At 42.9% G+C, this 23,189-nt stretch overlaps 1 protein-coding gene across 5 annotated transcripts in view; it reads right to left on the reverse strand.

Annotated features, from left to right (window-relative positions):
* The window catches only part of CNTN5 (contactin 5), a 948,473-nt gene that overhangs the window by 496,694 nt on the left and 428,590 nt on the right, over positions 1-23,189 (reverse strand). Inside the window, exon 1 of one of the 5 annotated variants that reach the window (XM_069969615.1) lies at positions 15,570-15,850. The exons of the other annotated variants lie outside the window; for them this stretch is intronic. The gene's annotated coding sequence lies outside the window, so the exon portion shown is untranslated. Of the gene's footprint in view, positions 1-15,569; positions 15,851-23,189 lie in introns of those variants that run through there. 5 annotated transcript variants of the gene reach the window in all.

A 23,189-nucleotide genomic window follows, 5' to 3' on the forward strand; every position in this document is an offset into this window, starting at 1 on the left:
AGGGACCCAGGTTGCTCTTAAAAAGACCCATTTCCCCCCTAAAGGGACCCATTTAGCTCCTAAAGGGACCCAGGTCGCACTTAAAAGGAACAATTTTGCTCTTAAAGTGACCCAGTTCGCTCTTAAAGGGACCCAGATCGCTCTTAAAGGGACATATTTCGCTCTTAAAGGGACCCTGATCGCTCTTAAAGGGACCCAGGTCGCTATTAAAGGGACCCAGATCGCTCTTAAAGGGACCCAGGTCGCTATTAAAGGGACACAGATCGCTCTTAAACGGACCCAGGTCGATCTTAAAGGGACCCAGGTTGCTCTTAAACGGATCCAATTCACTCTTAAAGGGACCCAGATCGCTCTTAAAGGGACCCAGGTCGCTCTTAAATCGACCAATTTCACTCCTAAAGAGACCAATTTCACGCTTAAAGATACCCAGGTCGCTCTTAAAGGGACCCATTTCACTCTTAAAGGGACCCAGATCGCTCTTAAAGGGACCCAGGTCGCTATTAAAGGGACACAGATCGCTCTTAAACGGACCCAGGTCGCTCTTAAAGGGACCCAGGTTGCTCTTAAACGGATCCAATTCACTCTTAAAGAGACCCAGATCGCTCTTAAAGGGACCCAGGTCGCTCTTAAATCGACCAATTTCACTCCTAAAGGGACCAATTTCACGCTTAAAGGGACCCAGATCGCTTTTAAAGGGACCCATTTCACTCTTTAAGGGACCCAGATTGCTCTTAAAGGGACACAGATCGCTCTTAAAGGGACCCAGGTTGCTCTTAAAGGGACATATTTCGCTCTTAAAGGGACCCAATTTGCTCTTAAAGGGACCGATTTTGCTCTTAAAGGGACTTATTTCACTCTTAAAGGGACCCAGGTTGCTCTTAAATGGACCCAGGTCGCTTTTAAAGGGACCCATTTTGCTCTTAAAGGGACATATTTCACTCTTTAAGGGACCCAGGTCGCTCTTAGAGGGACCCAGGTCGCTCTTAAAGGGACCCAGGTCGCTCTTAAAGGGACCCGGGTCGCTCTTAAAGGGACCCATTTAGAGCTACTTGGGTCATTTTAAAAGCGACTTGGATACCGTCCCTTTGAGAGCGACCTGGGTACCTTTAAAAGGGACTTGGTTACCGTTCCTTAAAGAGCGGCTTGGGTACCGTCCCTGTAAGAGCGACTTGGTTACTGTCCCTTTAAGAGCAACTTATGTAATTCCTCTTACACAGCGGCTTAGGTACAGTCCCTTTAAGAGCGACTTGGGTACCATCCCTTTAAGAGAGGCTTGGGTACCGTCCCTGCTACATGGCTGCCTCAGCTCTGCTATTTTACTGACTGAACTCTGCTACTTATAATGGTAAAGTTTATTGTTCGGTTACCATGACAATCTTACTCATGTCAGTGAGATAAAATCGTTAAGGACCTTCCATATATTACATCTTCTATTGGCCAATAGTGGACATGTGACTGTGGATGGTGTGATACATTGCCTGACAAGACCTTAGAGTTCCTATTGGCTGCTGTATTTCAGCTATTTGCATATGTGCTGTGATTGGCTGTTAGCGGCTAGAGTGTGGCCATTATTTCCAATGGGCCATTATTTTCTATGGGAAATTTGGGGTCTTTAAACATAAATTTCTTAAAAACCAAAAATCCGATCAAAACGAAAAATAGATAGCACACCACACACCGCCGAGGGCTTCGAAACGCAGTTTGAACGGAGTCTGTACGCAAAGCATTTCGGGCTGTATTACGCGCAGAAAAATGGCTGGATGAAGAAGAAGAAACGGAAGAAGAAGAAGAAGAATACGGATTACAATATAGGGATTTTCAAGCACTATAATAAATAGATAATAGATAATAGATAGGAGATGGATGGATAGATAGATATGTGGAAGGCATAGTCATTATTTATATCTTCCCTTATGGACATATCAGGTATCCAATAAACAATATCATCTCGCCCTCATAGCAACCTGTTTATCTCCATGCTGAGCCGCGTCCGGTTGCCATGGTAACTGCGTCACTCTAAGGAGGACGAACATTACATTACATTATCTGTGTGTTTTACAAGACTATTGTGTTGTTTGGGATTACCTAGTATATACGCATATATATGTTATATTGTAATTGGGGATGTAGCGAGTGATCATCCAAGGACTGGTGGGTGACGGTATGCACTGGTATGCAAACATGGGCATGTTCCCTAGCTGCCACCTAATGGAAGGAGATACCAGCACCAGCCTGGCGTTGACAGAGGTGTTCACATGGTGATACTAGAGAAACCCAGAGATAAGGTAAAGATTTGGCACCTATAAGGGGCGAATGTGTAAGGTCCATTTAAAGTGGCTGGAGAATCTAAAGTTGGCCTATAGGACCGTTAGGCATGGGCTTTTCCATTGTCACAGGGTTAGTGGGCAGGTGTCCGTAGCATCCTCTCTAATGTGACAATGCTGGTGGGTTGGACTTTAGAGACATGTGTCCATCATGAGAGAGTTGGTGGGACAGAAGTCAGAAGAAGACTGAGGAGGTGCCTGAGAAAATGTAGTAGTGGATTACCTAATATACCATGGCTGACGTACAGAGGTGTAACCTCACCTCAGTAGGGAATGTGGCCTGTAGCATGGCCTGCAAAGTTCTGGGGTTCTGTAATGTGAGCAGATGCAACTTATGTGCAAGGGATGGGGGGGGGGGGAGTCAGGATGGACCCTCCTTCATGCTTACTATGTCAATGATCTGAATAGAACCCACCCCCTAATATTAATAAATGGTCTTCTATAATGTTGAGTGGACTGGAAACCCATCACACGAAACCTAGTCTAATCAAAGAAGATGTCTTCTCAGAGCAGTGATGTTCTTAAAACGATGGTCTTCTCAGAACAGTGGTCTTCTCAGAGCGGTGGTCTTCTCAGAGCAGTGGTCTTCTAAGAGCAGTGGTCTTCTAAGAGCAGTGGTCTTCTCAGAGTGGTGGTCTTCACAGAGCAGTGGTCTTCTAAGAGCAGTGGTCTTCTCAGAGTGGTGGTCTTCTCAGAGCAGTGGTCTTCTCAAAGCAGTGGTCTTCTCATAGTGGTGGTCTTCACAGAGCAGTGGTCTTCTAAGAGCAGTGGTCTTCTCAGAGTGGTGGTCTTCTCAGAGCAGTGGTCTTCTCATAGTGGTGGTCTTCTCACAGCAGTGGTCTTTTCAGAGTGGTGGTCTTCTCAGAGCAGTGGTCTTCTAAGAGCAGTGGTCTTCTCAGAGCGGTGGTCTTCTCAGAGTGGTGGTCTTCCCTGCTTGTGTTTACCACCATCTCAGATTCAGATATTTATCCTTCATCTCTTGCTAATCTCATCTGAACTTAAAGTTGCCTACTCTTATCTCAATGTACAGTATATTCATGTGACCTTTGTTACCTCTTGACCTCTTGCTCTTTCTAGTTTATGCCATGTACGTGTAATGTTGAACCCCCAGATATCAACTTCGTGTCTATCTTCTACCTGTAGGGGTATAGAGGAAATAGTCACAACATGGCCTTGGCCCAACTGGATCCAGGCTGGGTGGTAAGATAAATTGATCGATAGAAAGTGAGTCATCCCCCAGCACAGGTGCATGGAGATTCCAGCCTCTGAGATAAATGGAGAGAAAACATTGGGATCCAGCAATCCTCTTCTTTATTGAAAATCTTGAAACTTTATTGAAATCCAAATATGCATTGTACATAATGTCAAGTACATCATAGATGATGGAAGAAAATATAAATAAAAACCCACTCGGGAGCAATGACTAAGTCTGGAAGTATGAGTCCATTGTGATGTCTTTCCATTCTCCGATATACTTGACTATATCTACACTCATCTATATTTGGACTCCCGGGATATTTTAAAGCGTCAAATTTCAGGGGCAACAAACTACCCATCCCTATTTAAGGCTATGTTCACACTACGTAAAAGTACGGCCGTTGTTGCCAATGGCAACAACGGCCGTACTTTTGGCGCGGTGGAACAATGCCCTACTTTCAATGGGATCCCGGCCGGAGCGTATTCACATTGTACACGCTCCGGCGGGGATCCCATACGGGGCCGCAAATAACTGACATGCTTGCTTCACTGTGTGCTATGGGAAGCTCTGATGCGGGCACGCGCTCATGCGCCCGCATCCGAGCTCTGCGGCCAGAAAGATCATCTGGGCGTAACTTAAGTACCGGCTGAGATGATCCGGCCAGAGACTGGCCGTTCCGTGACCCGGCCGGGTCACGGAACGGCCGGTCTGTTACGTAGTGTGAACATAGCCTAAAGGGGTACTCCGGGCGGGGGTTATTATTAAAAAACAGATGAAAATGGATGAAAAAAACGGATGCATATGTGGGCATTCGTTTTGATCCGTTTTTCCATTGATTTCTATTGAAAAAAAGGGGATCAAAACAAATCCGTTTTTTTAACGGACACAAAAGTAGTGTCAGCTACGTCCGTCAGCTACGTCCGTTTTGATCCGTTTGTTTTTACAATGGAAGTCAATGGAAAAACGGATCAAAACGGATGCACACAAATGCAAAAATGCAGTGTGAACCCAGCCTTAGAGCAACTGAACTCTGTGTAACACACCTACAGGAGCTGGGTCAAGTGTACGGCTATAAAGGAGGGAGCCACACACCCCACATGGGAAACATAACAAAGTAATTACAGCCTGCACATTTATTCTAACACTTGTTCACACTATGCAGTTTGCACACAGCCATGGCTAGCGGTAAATAAAAAACAGAAAGGACATTTTTGAAACATTTTTTTGAAACATTCTTTGAAAATCTTTTGTAGAAAAAGTTTTTTTAAAAAGTTTGTGCAGGCTGTTTGTGCAGGCTGTAATTACTTTGTTATGTTTCCCATGTGGGGGGTGTGGCTCCCTCCTTTATAGCTGAGCACTTCCCCTAGCTCCTGTAGGTGTGTTACACAGAGTTCAGTTGCTCTTACATGCCCAGATATGGAGACTTATAGTCCAAGAGAGGCCATTGTTAGTGTAGGTCCAACTCTCTGAGGGCACCTTAACGTGGTGAGTTGGTACATTCAGTTTGATCAAACCGTTTGCTAAGAACCTCCTTTTTTTTTTTTTTTTCAAAAAACTTTTTCTAAAAAAGATTTTCAAAAAATGTTTAAAAAAAAATGTTTAAAAAAATTTCCTTAAACTAAAATGTTATATGGCACTCGCGCTTTGCTGCAGCAACTTTCTGTTTTTGATTTACTGCTAGCCATGGCTGTGTGCAAACTGCATAGTGTGAACAAGTGTTAGAATCATTGTGCAGGCTGTAATTACTTTGTTATATTCTTTCCAGTCTGACACAGTGCTCTCTGCTGCCACCTCTGTCCATGTCAGGAACTGTCCAGAGCAGGAGAGGTTTTCTATGGGGATTTTCTACTGCTCTGGACAGTTCCTGACATGGACAGAGGTGGCAGCAGAAAGCACTGTGTCAGACTGGGAAGAATACACCACCTCTTCCTGCAGAACATACAGCAGCTAATAAGTATTGGAAGACTGGAAATTTTGAATTTGAAAACAATTTTTTTCTCCTCAGTACCCCCTTTAAGTAACTGACTTGATGATTTTAGGAAGGAAGCGGGAAGCGAGCCACCCATGTTGAGAAGCTATATCACTACCTTCACTTGTACCATTAATTTATGCAGAGTTTATAAGGTTTGTGACTTTTAAAGCAATGCAAGCAGAATAAAGACGCCTTACTCCAGGTTTCCTTATTTTTCACATGACCTTATGATGTCAGCTTTTATTACAGGTTGTCAAACTGAGCCAGTCATTGCCATTCTTCGAGGAATTTTCAGCCTAGAAATCTGATGATTTCCCAGAGTGTCAGTATTGTAGTAGGCTAAACCAATCAATAATAAAAGTACGCTCCCCGCCCTGACCGCTGCGGCGGCGTTCTGCTGAACAATCATCATTGTGACAGCTGTCACTCTCTAATAGTCTTTAAATATACTTTTGCTGCCATTATTACCTCCTCCTCTCACAACCTTGCCAGGAGCAATGTTTCTTTCCATCTAATTGGCTAATTTGGACACCGATTATATTATGTGGTAATTTGCCAGCGTGAGCCATATGCTAGTTTTTTTTTTTTTTTTTTACCCCGTATTTGATGAGAACTTTATGAAAATAATGATCACTAAAGATACTGAAAGAAATTCTAACAGAGTAATGGAGGGAAAGAAAGCCAACCTGGCAAAGGAAAAAAGAATGTAGTGTCACATGTTCCGAAGTTATAGTCAAAGCATGTCAAATGGTAGACGTACAAGATTTCAAGAGATTGTGTGGGGTTAGGGAAGAAGAGAAATATGCCTAGTGTTTTATTAGATGTATAAGCTGTGCCTGGTACGTTAGCATTCCATATGTCTTTCCTACCACTTGGCTGCACTGGTGACTCATTATAAAAAAACACTGCCCCTAACTCCTTCTCTTCTAAAGTCTTTACTAACACAGAACTGCCGATATGCTACTCGGATAAAGGATTCTTCCTCCCCAAGTGCATTGTTTTACATTTGGAAACACTGAACTGCAGTTTCCATTGTTTGGACCACTAATCTAGTATAGCTAAATCATTTTCCATATTACAGACAGGAATATCAACCTTGTTGCACACAAGGCAATACTTACCTACCAATCCTTCTCCTATGTCACTATCCTTACCTACCAAACCTTCTCCTATATCACTCTCTTATTTAAGCCAGATCCAGCCAGTGTCACCAGCCAGCGGTGTCAAAAGCCTGGAGTTCAAGCCAAGGAGACAGGACCCTAGCGAGCATATGCCGCCATTGACCGAGCAGGGAGTGTGGTGGAAGATCAGGTAGGACTGGTCCACAAGCGTTGAGCTTAAGCAGAAGAGCGGGCAGGACCATGCTGGGTGCTGACTGGGGGTATTACATTCTGGTAACGCGTTTCAGCTCCAATATTGCACCTTCTTCTAATTCTAAATGAGAGCAATGGGTTGTAATGGTTTTTTTTTATAGCTGCTTCTAAGTATAATCTGAAGGTCTTGAAGTTTCCTTTTAAACAACCAACATCCAATGGAGGCCGTAATATCCTAGCGCCAGTAATGGGTAGAAGCCAGCCCTATACTATATCTCGGCCCATTGAGATGTGAATGTTCTCTTTGCATGCTATGTCGAGCATGAAGTAAATATTAATATGTGCCACTAGACATCTGTAATAATCCTTAGCCCGGCTATTGTAATATTCATCGCTTTTATTAAATCGTTTCTTCAGGAAAAAAAAACCAACAACGATGAAATGATTTATCAGTGGACACGTCTACATTAGGAAGAGTGTGATTGCCTTCATATTGCAGGTTGCTGGAAATTGCCATTATATTAAGAAGTTGTTTGATACAGTTCAATAGTCACAGCAAAAATGAGATTTTACAAGATAGAAAACATGCTAAGTTCCCAGACAGGGCGCAAAGAGCACTTATTCTCTCGGCTCTTGTCAGAATATATACCGCTTGTCAGGGAATTTGCAATACTATGAGACGCCGACTCGTATAGAGTATGAAATGCTACGATATCGCACTCCCACGTATGATGACAGAAACGATTAGATGTAATAAGAAGCTTCGCATCCATTGTTTGGTATCAAGAAAGCATTTTATTCTGCAAGTAATGAATTGAAACAAAGGACTCCGCTGTTCTAATAGGAGGAAAATAATTCACATTTCCATGGCCAAAAGGGTCAAGTGGTCTAAATGTATTGTCTCTGGCCAGCAGGGGGCACCTACATTATGTATGGGCTCTAGCCAGTAGGGGGCGCCTACATTATGTATGGGCTCCAGCCAGTAGGCAGCACTTACATTATATATGGCCTCTGGTCACTAGGGGGCGCCTACATTATGTATGGGCTCTGGTCAGTAGGGGGCGTCTACATTATTTATGGTCTCTAGCCAGTATAGAGGGGCCTACATTATTAATGAGGTCTGGTCAATAGGGGTATGGGCTCTGGCTTACAGGGGGTGCCTATGTTATGTTTGGGCTCTGGCCAGTAGGGGGCGCCTATGTTATGTATGGGTTCTAGCTAGTAGGGGGCTATTACATTATGTATGGGCTCTGGCTAGTAAAGCGCGCCTATGTTATGTCTGGGCTATGGCCAGTAGGCGGCGCCTACATTATGTATGGGCTCTGGTCAGTAGGGGAAGCCTACTGTATATTATGGTTTTATAATGCTTAATTACTCTACATAAATGGAAAGTCAAACTTTTTAATATATTTAGTGAGCTGCACAGCCTGGACAAGTGCAGTGTAGTCTAGTCTGGAATGAGGTAGTGGATGGACACACATGGGAAGCACAGACACTAGTTCCTTGAACGCAGCACTTCTACTCACTATGCAGTGCTAAATACTCACAGAGGAGACAAGTCAGAGATCATGCCAGCCTACGCCGTCAATGTATCTAAAGGTGCAGGACGATATCCTGAAAACAAGAGGAACTGATCCGGATGAAGCAAAGTTGCTAGAAGCCTACATACTCTATCTTGCAGCGTGGGTGTAACCTGACCACTCTGCTTAACCCAGGTAACAAAGTCTGGGGCTTGTGTCACCCTAGGAGGACGGGTAACCTGACACTGTAGGGCAATAGGTGGTATTAAGGCAGAAGTCAAAACACAGGCACAAGTATTCTCTCTACTCTCAAGTATTCTACTTATTCTACTACTAAAGTTCCGGCAGAGCACAGTACTACTTGGGTTGGGATTCTCATGACCTACTCCTCTCCGCTTCTCGGTACTCACTCTATTTCTTAGCACGCAACCAAGCAAGCACGGCAATACTACCTTTAAGCTCTCAGCACAGATCCTGTTAGTTAAGTCAGAAGTCTATTGTCAAGTCACAATTCTATTGTCTAGTACTGTAGTAAGTATTCCTGAAGTAAAGAAGAGTTTATTTATGGTAACAGCACTCAGTGATTATTACAATAACACTGACACAGTAATTGCATCTTCCTTGGGTCATCTCCCCTTTCTGCTGGTGGTGGTATGAATAGTCCGGGTGGGTCACAACTCCACTCCGGACCACCGTGATAAGTGCCCAATTTGAAAATGCAAAGAAGAGGTGCGTGGAGTCTCAGTTGCGAGTCTCAGAACATGGGAATAGCCAGATATCCCTCTCTCCAGAGAAGGAAGCCCATTGCCAAGGGGTGCCTTCTAGTGGGGAGAGCACCAAACCACCCTGATACGTAGTCCCTCAGGTCCTCGCTCTTTTGCGTGCATTGGGACCTAAATAGGAAAACAACAGGGTGGCCCTAAAAGTCAAAGTCTAACTCTGTGGCTAGGCATCCATCCACATCCCTGAGCTCAGTGATTATTGTCATTGCCCCAATAGCCAGAATCCTGCTCCACACTGACGAAGGGCAAATACCCCGAAACAGCTGTCTGTAGATGGATGCCTGCCTTGGTTACCCTTGTCTTATGTTGTTACACTCACAACAGAGTAAGACTTTCCCTATTTAGGTCCAAATGCTCGCAACAGAGTGAAGACCTGAGGGACTACGTATCAGGGTGGTTTGGTGTTCTCCCCACTAGGAGGCACCCCTTGGCAACAGGTTTCCATCTCTGGAAAGAGGGATATCTGGCTATTCCCGAGTTTTGAGACTCGCAACTAAGGCTCCATCGACCCCTTCTTTGCATAGATAGATAGATAGATAGATAGATAGATAGATAGATTGATAGATAGACATATGTGCCAATTCTTACATTTCCCTAAGATATGTTAAGGAAAAGCATTATTCCTGACAGGCTCTTTCACCACCCTATGCTTACATGTTATCACAGTGCTCAGAAGGCCTCATTTATATAACAAGTTCTGTATCTTCTGTCATATATTTACAGAGCGCTTACACCTAGCCAGGGATGGTCACCACCTCAACTTGCTGTGAAAATCAGGTAATCTCATTGCAGACATCATCAAGTATAGTCAGGGATGACAATAAATAAATAAATATATAAATTAATAAATATATAAGAGAGGGGACATCTGTATGATACTGCTTTGGCAAACTATTACTAACAAACACTGGTTAAGTGCTCCCTCATGGCCCCCTCTGTCACAGACTGCTCCCCATGTATCTCATTGCTTCCTTTTACACATTGCTCGAATTCTTCCAACCTGGGGTGGTTACGGGCAACCTGCAGTGCTTACAGACAATCTGGGGTGGTTACGGGCAACGTGGGGTGGTTACGGGAAATGTGGGGTGGTTACGGATAAACTGAAGTGCCCATAGGTAATCTCGGGTGGGTACCTGTAATCTGGCATGGTTACCGCAATCTGGAGAGGGTCATTGGCAATTTGGGGTGGTCAGAGGCAACATGCAGTGGTCAGAGGCAACCTGCGGTGGTCGGAGGAAACCTGCGGTGGTCAGAGGCAACTTGCGGTGGTCAGAGGCGACGTGGCATGGTCAGAGGCGACGTGAGGTGGTCAGAGGCAACATGGGGTGGTTACAGGCAACGTGGGCTGGTTACGGGCAACCTGCTGTGCTCACAGACAATCTGGGGTGGTTACGGGCAACGTGGGGTGGTTACGGGCAACCTGCAGTGTTTACAGACAATCTGGGGTGGATACGGGCAACGTGGGGTGGTTACGGATAAACTGAAGTTCTTATAGGCAATCTGGGGTGGATACCTGTAATCTGGTATGGGCACCGCAATCTGGAGGGGGTCATTGGCAATTTGGGGTGGTCAGTGGCAACGTGCGGTGGTCAGAGGCAACGTGCGGTGGTCAGAGGCAACGTGCGGTGGTCAGAGGCAACGCGCAGTGGTTACGTGCAATCTGGGGGGTTACATGTAATCTGGCGTGATTACGGGAAACCTGGGGTGGTTATGTGCAACCTGGAAGGGTTACAGACAATCTGGGATTGTTACTGCTAAACTGAAGTGCCTATAGGTAATCTGGGGTTGGTAAATTTAATTTGGGGTGGTTACGGGCAATCTGGAGGGGGTCACTGGCAATTTGGAGTGGTTACGGGCAATGTGCAGTGGTTACGGGCAACGTGCGGTGGTTACGGGCAACGTGCGGTGGTTACGGGCAACGTGCGGTGGTTACGGGCAACGTGCGGTGGTTACGGACAACGTGCGGTGGTTATGGGCAACGTGCGGTGGTTACGGGTAATCTGGGGTAGGGTTAGGGGTAATTTGGGAGTAAACTGCAATTATTACTATAATAAAAAGTGTGTGTTTTATTTTTTTGTATGTTTGTCACTTTTTGTACTTTACACATTCATTTTCACTGTATTACTATGATTACTGTGATATTTTCTACCACAGTAATCATAGTTCAGTGACAGAGACCAAATTGGTCTCTGTCACTTAAAATTTTCCCGAGTTGGCTGGTTGTGGAGGGGAATTAGTGATTCCCTACTAGGGGGGGCTGATCTGGGGTCTGAGGGGACACTTATTTCATCTCCCCGCGCCGGTAATCCCCTTTACGACGGCCGCTGCTATAACGTTAATAGCGGCGATCGTCGGTAAGGGGGGGGGGGGGGGGCGGGACGGTAGCTGGGGGGATGGGGTGGGGGCCGTCCCGGCCCCACAGCCTTATTCTCTGCCATCGCCATAAAAAGCTGATGGCAGCAGAATAAGGACCCTTAGTGACCATCGTAAAAAGCCGTATCGGCGGTCACTAAGGGGTTAAAGCACATAGGCTTCTCCCCATGTCTTGTACACCTCTCTCATAGAATACTTCCCCTTCCTCATAGACTGCTACCTAAGGCTCCTATTCTCACAGACCGTACCCTGTTCTTGTATAGTAAGCAGCAGTGATGGGTCTTTCACATCAACTGGTTTCAGTAATTATATAGATTTGTATTTCCTGCATGTGGTGTATTCTTTCCAGTGTGACACAGTGCTTTCTGCTGCCACCTCTGTCCATCTCAGGAACTGTCCAGAGCAGGAGAAGTTTTCTATGGGGATTTGCTACTGCTCTGGACAGTTCCTGACATGAACAGAGGTGGCAGCAGAGAGTACTGTGTCAGACTGGAAAGATAACACCACTTCCTGCTGGACATTTAGCAGCTGATAAGTACTGGAAGACTTAAGATTTTTAAAGTAACTCTGTACCCACAATCTGCCCCTCCAAACCGCTTGTATCTTCGGATAGCTGCTTTCAATCCAATATCTGTCCTGGGGTCTGTTCGGCAGGTGATGCAGTTATTGTCCTAAAAAAACAACTTTTAAACTTGCAGCCCTGTGTCAAATTGGTGTGGCCTAGAGTACCCATGTCCTAGGACTGCGACACCTCTTCATCCCACCCCCTCGCCCTCCTCATCATTAGGAATGCCCCTAGAACAATTTCTCCTATTCATCACCTGCCTGAACACTGCACATGTGTTGGATCATTAAGGCACCTGTGCAGTGTTCAGACAGGTGATGATTAGGAGAAATCCTGCCAGTGGCATTCCTAATGGGGAAGAGGGCGGATAGGAGGGATGGAGATCCTAGGGCATAGACACTCTAATGCTGCGTTTACACGGAACGATAATTCGCCCGATCGTACGATTAACGATGTCGGAGTAACAATTTTTTTTTCATAACAATCAGCGTTTAGAACGGTACGATATATCGCACGGAAATTCTTTTTGCGATCACTTAAGCCTATCTCACACATTGGTTAAATCGGCGAACGACTGTTTACACGGAACGATCTGCGAATTTTTTGCGAACTACGATTTTAGAACATGTTGTAAGATCAAAATGAACGATTTCTCATTCGTCGTTTGATAGTTCGCAGCGTTTACACATACGATTATCGTTCAAATTCGATGGTTATTGTGCGAATTCGCACGATAATAATTCCGTGTAAACGCAGCATAAGCCACGCCAATTTGACTCAGGGCTGCAAGTTTAAAAGTTGTTTTTTTAGGACAATTACTGCATCATCTGCTGAACGGACCCCAGGACAGATCTTGGATTAAAAGCAGCTATCTGAAGGTACAAGCGTTTTTTTTTGGGGGGGGTGAGGGGTTGCAGATTGTGGGTACAGAGTCGCTTTAAACTCCATGGGCCAGATTGCTGCTCTTTCCCCAGTAGTTTAAGGTCAATACCAAATAGGTGGCACTAATTTAAAAGTCCAATTTAAAGCAACAAGTCTTGGAAGGTTTGCTTTATGCCATAACACACACAACCTGTGGTTGGGGGTGGCTCTGTTTTTGGAAGAAAACACACGTGTGTCTAAATCTGGTCTACCCCTTTAATATCCCATAGCTGTCTCTGTCCACCACATTGGTTTTTGCAGTTCAGCGGTAGGAGAATAAGTCGTATTTTACACATTATTTTGCTGTGTGACTTTCAGCAGAGGATAGATATGTAGATCTATGTCATCTTTGATTATACTAAGTTCTATGATAAAATAAGCCATGAAGTGAGATGGTGAGCGAGTGATCGCCTGTCTCCTCCTGTATTCCTTCTCATTAAAACAGCCCAGCTTGATAGCCGTGATGCCGCCGCTGCCGCGCGCACTGTCCATCCGCTGCCAGGACACTCATTATCTTACTCTCTTCACTTCTACATATCAAAACTTTATGCAGTTTGACTTATCATGAAAAAAAAGATTCATTAAACCGTCCCTGCGGTTTTGTCTAACAAAATACCATTTGCTAACATTGGAAGTCTGACTAATGAAGGTGGATAAGAGGATGTAACCAAACCCGAGAGACAAGGAAGCCTTCTTACGTTTCCCAATAGGGAAGTGGATCCGCTAAGCCGGAATTGGTTTTGCACAGGCAAGACTGGGGTGCGGAGTCCATGTAATCTCAATGGGGGGAGATTTATCAAACATGGTGTAAAGTGAGACTGGCTCAGTTGCCCCTAGCAACCAATCAGATTCCACCTTTCATTTTCCAAAGAGTCTGTGAGGAATGAAAGGTGGAATCTGATTGGTTGCTAGGGGCAACTGGGCCAGTTTCACTTTACACCATGTTTGATAAATCTCCCCCAATATTTTTATACTTATCCTTGATAGGAAGTATTGTATTTTCTAGTTCGATTGTGGTCCCCAAAATAGTCAGTGATTGATGATGGGTACACCATAAGGCTATGTTCCCGCAATGTCTATGATCTTGATCATTATTAAAGGCAGTCATTAATTTAAAAAAACAAACAAAAAAAACAGATGTTATTTCACCCAAAAAAGGCAGTGTGTGAATATAGCCTTGAAGAGACTCTCAGTAGTTTCTGCTGTCCTATCTCAGGGTAGTATAAACTAGTGGCAGAGAAGCTGAACAGAATGATGGATCACTTACATTGTTCTGTGCAGCTGATCCAGAGATATCCTACTGAATAACATGGACAATAAATAGTCCTCTCCATTATGTGCATGCGCTCAGTAGTCCTAGATATTCATGAGAAGCAGAAAACTCTGCCCACCAGCTGCTGATTGGCAGTTATCAATCCTTGCTGTGTATAGGCAGTCACCTGTCAATCAGCAGCTGGAGGGCTGGGGAAGGGGTGTGGCAAGGATCCTATTCTCCTGCATATTAGGAGAACGGCTGAACAGTATCATATTAAGTAATACACCGATCTATTGAGCATTTCTTTCACTAGTTTATGCTGCCCTCATTTAAGGTAACATAAACCTATTGACAGATTCCCTTTAAGTTGGGTTTCGGGGTGTTGTACCTCATCAGTGTGGAGCAGGATTCTGGCTAGGTGGGAGAAATGTCTAGTAGACCAATAAGGCACTGATCTCAGGGAGACCAGCCAAAGAAAATACATTGACATTGAAAAGAGATTAACTAATGCCAGAAAGTTATAAAGATTTGTAAATTACTTCTATTTAAAAATCTCTAGTCTTCCAGTACTTACAAGCTGCTGTATATCCTGCAGGAAGTAGTGTATTCTTTCCAGTCTGACACAGCACTCTCTGCTGCCACCGCTGTCCTTATCAGGATCTGTCCAGTGTAGAAGAAGTTTTTTATATGAGGATTTGCTACTGCTCTGGACAGTTACTAACATGGACAGAGGTTGCAGCAGAGAGCAAAGTGTCATACTGGAGAGAATACACCACTTCCTGCAGGGTATACAGCAGCTGATAAGTACTGGAAGATTTTAGTTTTTTAAATAGAAGTAAGCTTGGTATATTTGCCTTGGATTTGGATGCTAGCGGACGGAGCTAGGTGGACAAACCTTTACACAACCTTCCATAAAACATTTTGTGAGGCCCTGTGTATGAGAAGGGGGGAAAAAAAAGCAAAGCTTCAGCATTTCCGATGGAATAATATAATTTTTTAAAAGAAATCAACCGACTTCTGACGCTTGAAATGTTCCACCAAATTATCCCATAAGTCATAGCGTATCGGCGCGCTCTGCACACACAGCATAAAAGAGGAGAAAAAACATAAATCACGGTAACAATGTATAATCAGAAGGAAATATAATTTATGGGCTATGTGTCAGGTTCGAGCTCCTTTCTTCCCAGACCGCCAAATCTTTCTGACATGCAAAGCATTTCGCTTTATAACATTACCTTTTATCATGAACTGGATATTTTTATTTATTTATTTTTTTTATATTTTTTTTCCGCTGAACTTTGTGTGTTGGGAATTTGAGTTTAATTGATGGAGAAATCTGAACCTACCTTGACCATCGGAAATGCTTTGAGGGTTTCTTGTTTCTTTGACAGCACTTTCCTTTATACTGTGAGGTGCGAGAAGAAACGCTAACAATGATGGAGTCAGCCAGGAGAATAGAATCTGCTGCCGTCTACTTTCCATAAATTGTAATGTCATCAATGCTTATTGAGTTGTTGTTCCTCTTGGAAGGACTTTGTCAAGGACTTGGGCACTGTCAGTCATAATGCGTAAATAAGGGTCTATGTATTGAGCCCCAGAGAGTCCCTGTCATAGTACACACATAGGGGGAGATTTATCAACCATGGTGTAAAGTGAAACTGACTCAGTTGCCCCTAGCAACCAATCAGATTCCACCTTTCATTCCTCACAGACTCTTTGGAAAATAAAAGGTGGAATCTGATTGGTTGCTAGGGGCAACTGAGCCAGTTTCACTTTACTCCATGTTTAATAAACTCCCCCATAGTTACTTCCTCCCTTCCTTCTCTTAACTGTCCACAACAGTAACAAAACCCCATAGAAAACTTCTCCTGCTCTAGACAGTTCCTGACAGAGGTGGCAGCAAAGAGCATTATGTCAGACTAGAGAGAAAACACTACTTCCTGCATTACATACAGCAGCTGATAAGTACTGGAAGGCTGGAGATTTTAAAATAGAAGTAATTTACAAATCTATATAACTTTCTGGCATCAGTTGATGTCTTTACAATGTCTTCACATGTTATTTAGGTTACTAAGCAAAAATGCTTAGGGGGGGTTGGCTAAAAAAAAAAGTCTGCAGCCTATCCAATCAAAAAGATGGTGACGGCAGAAGGGAAGGAGTATGCGGACTGGAATTTTATTTAAAAAAAAAATTGAGCTAACAAAATAAATAAAATAAAATGAATTATGATAATATAAATAATGCTATTATTATAATAAAAATAATAATAATAATAATAATAATAATAATAATAATAATAATAATAATAATAAAAATAGTTGTTATTACTAATAATAATAACAACCCAGGAAAATCTTCTCAAGAGTTAGAGGTCGTACAAATTTTTTTATTATATATATATATATATATATATATATATATATATTTATTATTATTTATTAAAAAGAAAATAAATATATATATATATATATATATATATATATATATATATATATATATATATATAATTTTTTACAACCTTTTAATTTGTTTACTGTGACATTTTACTCCGAAACAGTGTCATGGCCTTAACTATTTCCAATCCTCCAGTGTATTATAGTCCAACCGGCACTTGGTTCTTTAATAATGTACATATCCTTTGGTTAGCATGGAGAAACAAGAGGAGACGGCCGGGGTTAAGCATGTTCCATAGCTTCCAGACATCTCAAACAGACTGAATCCCTGGAAATGTCAGGGTCAGCTTTCACATTGATCTGGTATTTAGTTGGATAAACCTAAGAACCTCAAAAAACGCCGAAGATCAAAGAATGATTTTCTCCATTCCTCCATCTCCAGTTCTTCATATGTGAAGTTTAATTACTGAATCAGCTTAGTCACAAACTATTATCACTGTAATAATTGCAGTATAATGGACTTCTGCTGCCTACTCCGGTAATGAAGGCTCCCGCTGTGATAGATTCCATATACGTGCTATTTAATTATTTCCTGCCAAAGAAATCGCATTAATACACATCCATGGCGTACCACATCTCAGATCTGGAGAGGGAAGGGACACGGCCTCCAAGCAGATTGGTTTGCAGGCCACATTATTTGGTACAGATGGAGCACAATATAATGCTGGCCACCAGCAGATGTGCCGTACAAAAAGTTCCCATCGAATCCAAAAACTTAGAGGAAATAATTAAAGTGTGTTTTTTTTTTAGTATTTATATTTTAGTTTCATTAATTTGATGCAACTTTGCAATGTATAAGTTCTTTTTTTTTAATAGAGGTTTTCTATGGGAGTTGCTCCTGCTCTGCACAGTTCCTGACATGGACAGAGGTGGCAGCAGAGAGCACTTTGTCAGACTGGAGAGCATACATCACTTCCTGCAGGACATACGGCAGCTGATAAATACTGGAAGGCTTGAGATCTATATACAGTAGGCATCAGTACAAGGTTCCAGAGCCCACAGAATATGGATGGTGTCTCTTCCTTTTATACAGTACACTCCCTACACATTTCACAAAGATCTTCCTTACATGGTATGCATGAAACTAAAAGAGATCATGTACATGTAAGTCATAAATAAAAGTGGAAAACAAAATACTGTATAGAATTAACTCTTGTATATACACTCAAATTATTATTATTATTATTATTATTATTATTATTATTATTATTATTACTGTTGTTAATATTATGATTGTTATTTGCCATGACCATAGGTAGGGTATAGCCTGAGAGGGGGCGGGGAAGGACGCAGACAGTGTGCCCTAGCCAGAGGCCAAAAGATTAAAAATAGCAATCCAGGTAAATGGCAGCCAAATCCAAATTAGACAAGCACTGAACAGAGGGACAGATATATTCTTATAGGAGCCTCGGTCCAGGGTGTGATTGGACCACACCTCTGGCATACAGACAATACAGACTTATGAGGAAGGGATATGAGTGGTGATAGGACTTTCAATCACGACAACTATCTTAACTGTCTGCAGCCCAGAACAAGGTCAGCAGGAAAAACAGCCGGGTGTGGTAGAATTCAATTAACACAGTATAGGGTGAATAAGATCAGTGTTCAGACCAGTGCAAATAAATGTGCATGTGCAAAATCCTGGTTAACAGCACGTCCTTTACTGTATGGATGGCACTGAAGCACGATTGGGCATGGATGTTACAGATCGATAGATAGATATATAAATAGATAATATTTAGATAGATAGATAGATAGATAGATAGATAGGAGATAGATAGATAGATAGATAGATAGATAGATAGGAGATAGATAGATAGATAGATAGATAGGAGATAGATAGAAAGATAGATAGGAGATAGATAGATAGAAAGGAGATAGATAGATAGATAGATAGATAGATAGATAGACAGATAGATAGATAGATAGATAGATAGATAGATAGATAGGAGATAGATAGATAGATAGATAGATAGATAGATGATAGATAGGAGATAGATAGGAGATAGATAGGAGATAGATAGATAGATAGATAGATAGATAGGAGATAGATAGGAGATAGATAGATAGATAGATAGGAGATAGATAGATAGATAGATAGATAGATAGATAGATAGATAGATAGATAGGAGATAGATAGGAGATAGATAGATAGATAGATAGATAGGAGATAGATAGATAGATAGATAGATAGATAGATAGATAGATAGATAGGAGATAGATAGGAGATAGATAGGAGATAGATAGATAGATAGATAGATAGGAGATAGATAGGAGATAGATAGATAGATAGATAGATAGATAGATAGGAGATAGATAGGAGATAGATAGATAGATAGATAGATAGATAGGAGATATATACAGGGGCGTAACTAGAAATGGCTGGGCCCCATAGCAAACTTTTGATTGGGGCCCCCCCGCCCCACCCCCTCTCGATCGACCACTATGCCATCAACACACTCAGCTCTACACAGGTCCTGTACACCATATAAATTACAGTACAGTTACATCAGGTGACTTACAGGAGACGTCTTCTCTGATCGGAGTTCTTCCCTTTTCATTTTCTTTTCCATCTGCCCTGTGCCGTTATGAGAACTTCTCCGGGCCACGAATCCACAGAATCTGCCAGACAGACATATTAGGCTCCACACTCCTCACCATCCTCATCTCTAACAACTGCACATCTGTATTGGCCCCTTTACACCCACATTTAGTGGGTAGGCTGACTCTATGTGATCCCATTTTAGTATATGGCCCTCCTCTCTGTCGCCCCTCCTTATAGATAGCTTCCTTATGTTGCCCCCCCCGCTGTCCCCCTTATAGATGCCCCCCCATGTTGTCCCCTATGTTGCCCCCCCTATAGATGGCCCCCTCTTCCCCTATATTGTCCCCTTATAGATGGCCCCCTTTATTGTCCCCTTATAGATGTTCCCCTCTCCCCCAATGTTGTACGTTTATATCCCCCTCTCCCCCTATGTTGTCCCCCTCTCCCCCTATGTTCTCCCCTTATAGATGGCCTGCTCTCCCCCTATGGTGTCCCCCCCTTATAGATGGCCCTCTCTCTCCCCCCCTTATAGATTTCCCCCTCCCCCCCTTCCTTATAGATGGTCCCTCTCTCCCCCCTCCCTTATAGATGCCCCCCCCCCCTCTCCCCCCCTTCCTTATAGATGTCCCCCTCCCCCCTTCCTTATAGATGCCCCCTTCTCTTCTCCCCCCATTCCTTATAGATGCCCCCTTCTCTTCTCCCCCACTTCCTTATAGATGCCCCCTTCTCTTCCCCCCCTTCCTTATAGATGCCCCCTTCTCTTGCCCCCCCTTCCTTATAGATGCCCCCTTCTCTCCCCCCCTTCCTTATAGATGCCACACAGAACTCTATGATACGCGCGCTGCCGGGGCTAGGACGCGGCATCAGACGGCAGCCGCGCATCAGACAGGGGGTGACAGGAGCGCTGTGGACCGGTCCCATGCTCCTCCTGTCCCAGTGACTCCTTTTCCCTATGGTTGGGGAAAGGAGTCTCCGGGTCGGGAGGAGCACGGGACCGGCCCCCGGCTACAGCACCCGGGAGGCATGCTCAGCCGCCGGGTGCTGCAGAATATGTAAGCTTCAGGGGCCCGCGTCACGGGCCCCTGATGCGGCGGGGCCCCGTAGCAGCCGCTACGGCTGCTACGGCGGTAGTTCCGCCAGTGGATATATAGATAGATAGATAGGAGATAGATAGATAGATAGATAGATAGATAGATAGATAGATAGATAATCGTAAGAAATTGCAGCACTTCCAAAGTAGTGAAAACAACTGGTGGTTTATTTGGTGTAGCAAATAACAAAAATCAGCAACGTTTCTGTCTCATCACGAGACCTTTCTCAAGCATGCTTGAGAAAGGTCTCGTGATGAGACAGAAACGTTGCTGATTTTTGTTATTTGCTACACCAAATAAACCACCAGTTGTTTTCACTACTTTGGAAGTGCTGCAATTTCTTACGATTATTTGAAGAGGAGACGTGGATCCAGTCTCCGTTGCTGGCACTCCGAGCACTTATTCCTGAGAGTGCACTCCGTTCTGCCGTTTAGATAGATAGATAGATAGATAGATAGATGATAGATAGGAGATAGATAGATGATAGATAGGAGACAGATAGATAGATAGATAGATAGATAGATAGATAGATAGATAGATAGATAGATGATAGATAGGAGATAGATAGATGATAGATAGGAGGTAGATAGATAGATAGATAGATAGATAGATAGATAGATAGATAGATAGGAGATAGATAGATAGATAGATAGATAGATAGGAGATAGATAGATAGATAGATGATAGATAGGAGATAGATAGATGATAGATAGGAGACAGATAGATAGATAGATAGATAGATAGATAGATAGATAGATAGATAGGAGATAGATAGATAGGAGATAGATAGATAGATAGGAGATAGATAGATAGATAGATAGATAGATAGATAGATAGATAGATAGATAGATAGGAGATAATAGATTTGCACCTGTAATGTCTAATTTGCAAGTTAATTAAATAGAAAAAAAGGGTTAAATATGAGCAATTTCTGCATCATTTAGGGTCTAATTTTCTAAAATTAGCCGTCATTAATTAAAGGGGAGAAATACTTTGCTGAGTTAAATGAATGTTAAAGAGGAAAAATTACACGTGCCGTAAGATGCTACTTTATTGATTAAAAAGCAACGACTGTAAACAGAGTTTGACCTAGAGAGCAGCATTTTACCGCACATGCAGTTTACTAAGGGATTCAGCTTAATCATCTCTAATTGTATTAACATCCTTCTCGGAGCGTTCCTCCTAAATGAAGGCGCTGAAGTGAGATGTTGATGGCTTCACTCCTGATCACCATAGTTATAGATTACCCCCCCACACTAAGGATTCATCATTCATGACTTAAACAATTTAAAGGGCATGTATAAGATTCCAAGAAGAATCTGCAAGGTCCATTCTAAATGCAGGACCACTCTTGTTCATGGGCCATATCTGATATTGCCAGACCAACAAGGTCCCTATTATCCTGCTCATATGTTCAGGTGTTTATTGTGTTTAGAGATGGATGAACCCCTTGAGGTTTGTTTTTGGTAAATATAATTGTCAAATCTTTTTTGGATTTGGATCCTGATTCAGAAGGGACCGACCTGCCCATCTAAAGTATATACAGGAGCAGGGACACCTGTCAATGGTAGGTGTTCCTGCTCCTATACAGTATACTGAGTAGAGTTACACATTTAATGGGCCAGGTGTAGAGAATACAGTGAGAATAAGGTGAGATGTACACAGTATTGCCGCTTAACTCCAGGCTCCTCTGTGTACAGGAGCAGGCACTTTAGAGTTCCTTCTCTTATATGGGGTGTTTCAACCGAAACAAGGATTTGCCACTCCTTGACAAAGATAGGCGAAACGCATTCGACGGTGAGGTGGAGGCGCTGTTTTTTATTTGAGAGTACAAACTTATTTAAGTTTTTTTTTATACATATGGCCACTAGGTGTCTCCCTTCCTGTCGTACTGTTCTCCATGCTCCCTTCCTGCTGATATTTAGTCTTTTCTCTGTTAAAAAAAAAGACCACACACAGGAAGTCCCCGTCCTTTGTGCGCTCACACAAGGAAAGACACCTGTCCATCATGCAGGTTGTATATCAGCTGAGGGCAATTAACTTAGGCTACTTATATTATTAACTTTACCGATTCTATTATCAGCTCTGCAGCTTCCCAGGAGACAATGCTCTTTGGTATGGAACAATTCACTCAGTATAATGTTACTGTGTGGTTACAGAGGTTTTGGTGCTGTGTGATGGGAGGGCTGACCATACAATGCAAGCACGTCCAGGATCCTTTTCTACTAAATGTGGATGCACAGCAGCTGTACACATGCGCAGTGAAGGGAGACACCTAGTGGCCACATGTATACCATATATTATAGAAGCACAGATGGATATATGAAAAGTACCAGGTGTCATCTTGATGTAACAGCTATTACAGTCAGCAGTTTGCAGGGTGAATCACAGCTGACAGATTCAATTTAAGATTGCCAGTAATAACATCAGGTCTCCTATTTCTGTCCATTCCTTGCAATATATGGACCAAATGCCTGACAATCTATATGACACATTGTCACAATCTGACAGGTCACCGAGCAGAATGCTGTAAATTATAAGACATCTATAAATACAATCTAACAACAATCCAATGACTAAAATACTAAAAATACATTCAAGGCAAATGCTGCCATAAACACTAAACCTCCAAAAGGCCCATATGCTTGTTACAACATAGAGAACTAATGAAATATTCATCTCACAGGGCTAAATTTAAGAGAATTGTGCCCGGCAGGAACATGTATAATTTATACCTACCTTACATTAAAGTTGTGACATAAATCATTGCTGGTGAAACCTATCCATATAAACAGTATATAGAAATAACAGCTGCTGTTGTGTAGGTGTTCTCGTCATACATTGCTTACTCTTAGCAAAACCATCAGTCTTATAGTT

Source organism: Dendropsophus ebraccatus, chromosome 5 (genome assembly GCF_027789765.1).
Source record: "Dendropsophus ebraccatus isolate aDenEbr1 chromosome 5, aDenEbr1.pat, whole genome shotgun sequence".
NCBI lineage: Eukaryota > Metazoa > Chordata > Amphibia > Anura > Hylidae > Dendropsophus > Dendropsophus ebraccatus.